Consider the following 5,412-nt stretch of genomic DNA (forward strand, 5'->3'; position numbering starts at 1 on the left):
TTTCCTCCTTTTTTTTTATAAGACTCGACATAGGCACAATTAGGTTACTTTCCTCAAGAGGAAGCATGTTGTATGGTAATCCTCTTCTTCCCTGTCTGTTTTGTACAGAGAATTTATTTCTCCTCTTTAACAATGCATGCATCCAAACTTGACTGGCTTTATGCTCTTCTGCACTCATCACAAAATTGGTGCTATGCTGATGCATTTGTCCTACTTCATTTCATGCTAGTGTTATAAGTAGAGTGTATATAATATTTAAGTGTCTAGGAATTATTGTTATAACTGGGTTTGCAAAAAAATAAGAGACAAGATGAGGGTTAAAGCATTTTAATCTTGCATATAGTTCCCTAGTGCAAGGAAAAGCCACATGCCGTCAGCTTAAAGCCGGCAGACATTTTTGTTGTGAGCATCTCGTTGGTCGACATGGGGCGAGAATTGGAGGGCTCTCATCATCTCTTTGTATCATTAAGTGCAGTTAACACAATTCAAAGGGTGGGAAGGTCTCGCGCAAAGTGAAATGAGTTAACGTGCAGTCTGCCGTGGATGCTAGTGTCTTTTTCAGAATCTAGCGCATCTTTTTATGTTGGCTGACAGTAGTCAATTGTTATAACCACTACCATGGCAAGAAAACTTTGTAGTAGACTGATAGCTTGTTGTAGGGAACAGTGCCAGGGCTGTTCATTGTTATAGCTGAAATACTGTTGAGGATGGTGCTACTGCTCCACCACTTGTCTGAAGGCTGCGTGCTTCAAAATGCCTGGCTGTTGCCATTGGCAGTAGACTTCACCAGCTGCACTGCAAATGCAAGCAGCAAACAAGTCCCTGGCTGCAGCAGTATCAGTGTGGTGGTTTATTACGTGGGCTGAAGTGTGCAGAAAATAGTCTGGCTCTGAACTGTCCCCGAACGACCCTTGAATGCCTTGCCGCCAATGTCCCACCACAACATTCCCAAACACGTCCTCTCTTCTGTACATTTGCGCCCGAGGATTTCTGACCGTCCGGAAATTGTGCAAGACAAAGGCGGTGTTGACAACATAGATGACATTCTCAGGGCGCAGGTGGATTCTTCGCAACAGTATGCGCCACCTTGCCGCAGTAATGCCAAAGGCATTATCAGCACATCATCTGAAAAAGAAATGCAGGCATAACCATAGGGATCTGAAAAGCATGCTTATGGCATGTTCAACAAATATATTTTGAAATACATGCAGGTGGAGGGATACAGAAAAATGTTAAAAGTATGATATGATGTTGAAGTATTAATAAAATTTTTGCCTTTGAACTTCCCATTTTTTGTACTGATGCTTTGGTCCTGTGTCGATGAAGACTACTGAAAAAGCTTCAGTTTGAACTCTGGATAAAGCAAACAGATTTAGAAAATAGACGTTTTTCTGCCACCTTATTTCAGTTTTATCAATTTATACTGTGCTCTGCTCAGTCTGTAATTGAGGACTCTCTTCTTGTCATCAAGGTGCCTTGATGGGTAGGGGTGCATGAAGTCTTGTCAGTTGGATGGGTTCATCACCCACAGAAGCATTTGGCGCTATAACTGCTGACCCAGGAAGTGTCCCAAGCTTGGGAATATTGAGGCTTCCACTGTGGAGGTTGCGGCTAAAGTCTGCTTTTGAATGTTCCACCATCATTGAACCGGCCTTCACCGCGTACATCTACCAAGACATATTTGCAGCAGCTATCATCAGTAGCCATCAGCACTGCTGAGTATGTGCCGTGAAATGAAAAGCATAGCACATACTGAATTAAAAATATAGCACATAAAGCTGCATAAATTTGAACTGCTCAATGTTCTAATGGCCAAGGTGTGACTATATTATATAGCATGGTAGCTTCACATGTCCAATTTAACTTCAGAGTAATAAGGGAAACTGTCACTGATGTAAATCATGCAATCAGAAGACAGCGATTGGTACACTGCAACAAGAGTCGGTGACTGGTGCAGCTGCAAGTTTTACGGTGCTAAGACCAACAAATGAAACACAAGAGAAGACATCTTAAACTAGAACAGCAAAAAGAGAAGGTGTTACCTAACGTTAGCTCAATTTATTTTTTGCTTCCATAAGGTGATAGCCGTTACATCAGTGTTACTGCACCCTGCCAAGAATCTTCCCAGCAGCTAACGTCTTTTTGCCGTGTTCACTTGATAGTTATCTTGTTCCTGTTAAATAAGCTGCTACTGGCACATTATACACTCACTTAAATTTACATTGTGTAAGGATTGGCAAGCTGGCCATCTTGAACTGTGTTTGCTCCCAAAATCCCAAAGCTGCCTTTAATCTCTTAGTTCAGTGTAGCCAAAAAAAGTTCACACAGTAACTTGTATATTGCCTATATAGGGCAGTCATGTTATATGCGCTTCGAAGCGAGACTACTCTCAATGAGGTGCAAGCTTTCGTGATAAACACCAGTGGTAATATTTTGTCTGTGGCGTTATTTTTAAATTTATTTATTGTTTATTTCTACCCTCAGGGCAGAAACATTACAGAGGGGGAGTGGGTTGAGTACAAAAACGCAAATATGCACAGCAAAAACAAACATACAAGAAACGTGTAAGTACAAGTGAGGTCCACATTATAAAGAGTAATACTCGTGTAAACAGGAATTCGTGTTACAAAATATAGCATAACAAGCAGTAAATTCGAGGAATTTCGGAATTTATATTGGTGTATCATTATTAACAGCCATAAGGGGGGCAGATTTTATATAATATTAAAGGTGTATAAACATCTAATTTTGCTGGCATGTTTTCTTCTCTGTAATGATGTGGAAGACACTACTACGCATGAATAACCATGTGATATTCGCCTACGACCTCTAAATAATTTATAATCGAATTTTTTCCGTCATGCTGTTTCGGTTTCAACGGCCGAACAAAGGCTGTGACGTCGGAGTGCTTTTGCGTAACGTGAGGCATTGAAAAACGTCCATATAATCACTGCTTCATCGTTTTAATTTACTGCAGTCCTGAAGCCATTCTTCCTCAAGAGCTGGAATGACAACGAATGGGGAAGCAGCGATTATATTGCAGTTTTTTCATGTCTCACGTGACCTGTGAGTACACGTTGACGTCGCAGCCCTCATTCAGTTGTTGAAACCGAAACAGCACGAGAAAGAAATGCGATTATAAATTATTTAGTGGTTGTAGAAGAATACGAGGTGGTAATCCGTGTATAAAAATGCCTTACGCATCCTTACAAACAAGAAAATACGCACCCAAAATTTAGGTGTCTATACTCCTTTAAGGAATGCTTGCATGCACTATATTGTATACGGCAGAATAAAATGATAAAAGATAGATTAATTGTTGCAATGGGAGGGAGAAGGCGATTTGTCATGATGTGTGGGCTGTGAATGAATCGGAGAATGTTTTAGTATTGCATGGAATGATGCAAACTTTTTGAATATGGTCTGTGTGTGATGACACATATGCAGGTGGAGTGAGCAACTCGTCGTGTGAATTATCATGGTAAAAGATTTTATGGAAGAGGTATAACAGTGCGACTTTCGACATGATGTGAGAGGAAACAGGTTGAGGTTAGATTTTATTGTAGATACACTGGCAGTGTGATGATAATTAGAAAGGGTGAAACGAGCAGCATTGTTTTGAATAATTTCTAGATGGTTAATGAGCTCAGTTGTGCCTGGGTCCCATATTGACGATGTGCACTCAAGTTGCGAGTGAACTATTGTTTTGTAAAAGAGAAGCTTGGTGGTAACGGGGGCTGAGTGAAAGTGCCGTTTTAAGTAGCTTAGCATGAGATTAGCTTTGTTGAGGATAAATTCGACATGAGTTTTCCAGCTAAGGTTAGAATTAATATGAATGCCCAGGTACCTGTATGATGCAACAGATTCGAGAGCGACGTTATTAAGATAATATGTAGGTAAGCTGCTGGAAGACCTTGACACATGCAAGAATTTGCATTTGTTAACGTTTAGTGTCATTTGCCATGATTGGTACCAAGAGAAAATATTTCTAATATCGGTTTAGATTGTGTGAATGTTGTCGTAGGTTTTTATTTCGCGGAAAAGGACACAATCATCAGCAAATAAGTGAATTGATGAAGGTACACGATTAGGTAAATCATGAATAAATATTAAAAAAAGTAATGGCCCTAGGACGGCACCCTGTGGAACACCGGAAAGAACGGGATGTAAACGTGAGTTGGTACCATTAGCTGCTACGAACTGCTGACGACCTATTAGAAAGTACTCGAGCCGTATCATGCGCAGTTTTAGTAGCAAAGCGAAAACAGGTGACAAATCTTATCAAAAGCCTTGGCTAAGTCTAAAAAAATACAATCTGCAATGGAATGATGATCAAGAATAGCATGCAGTCTATAAGCAAACAGGACAAGTTGTTTTGCACGAGTATGACTTACGAAACCCATGCTGTACCTTATTAAAAAAGTTTGATTCTAAGAATTTAACTATATGTGAAAAAAAAAAAAACATGTTTGAGAATCTTAGAGGGGATGCTGGTGATTGAAATGGTCATAGTAATGAGGTGAATGCTTGTTTCCAGGTGTTAGAATCACCTTCCCTATCTTCCAGTCTGTCGATATCGTACTATTTTCTAAGGATTGTTCAAACACTTTTGATAGAATAATACATGAACAAACATTAGCGCTTTTTAAAAACCTTGAGTTGATGCAGTCGATGCTGGCAGCTCAAAATGATTTAAAACTGTCAATAATTTTCGCGACTTCATCTGGGTTGACCATAACAGGGTACATTAGTAAATAATAATGGGCGCTACAATCTGGCAAGTCGTTTGAGACGGCTTTGGTGAAATAACTAGAGAAAACCACTTAATACTGATGGAACACTCATTATCAGCAATAGGCATACCATTAGAGCTGCACAATTTTGGAGCTGTCTTTCGACCAGAACGACTTTGGCATCTGTGCTCCGGCAGTGGTCGCGAAGAGCGCGATCATTCGTTTTCCGAAAAGGAAGTGCAGCTGTTCATATTCCGCACAGTGGGTGCCTCCCGCACAGTTTCCAATAATTTTCGTGCTCTTTGAGGCGGTTCCGGCAAGTGGTGGCGTGCGCGCGGCCACTACCGAGTCTCGGCTGTCGTTGCTGCTGATGCCGAGGAACTGAAGGGGTTGAGTGGGCCGAGCAGCGCGACCAAGTGCACAGCGTTTCATAACTTATGCAGAAAACATTGTGAGTGGGGCTGAGGGCGCTGCGAGCAAACTCTGTGTTAATGGGGCACTGAACCATGTTAATTCTGAGGGCATGGTGAATTTAGAATTAAGATAGATTGGAGCAGTTTTACGTTTACCAGCCCATGGTGGATTGCAGCTCTCATGGTCTGCGGTGACCCAAATTATGTTACCGCGTTGATCGGACTGCGCGTTGGGAGAATTTTCGCCCGTCATGAGTGTCGTCGCG

This window comes from Amblyomma americanum, chromosome 1 (genome assembly GCF_052857255.1).
Source record: "Amblyomma americanum isolate KBUSLIRL-KWMA chromosome 1, ASM5285725v1, whole genome shotgun sequence".
Classification (NCBI taxonomy): domain Eukaryota; kingdom Metazoa; phylum Arthropoda; class Arachnida; order Ixodida; family Ixodidae; genus Amblyomma; species Amblyomma americanum.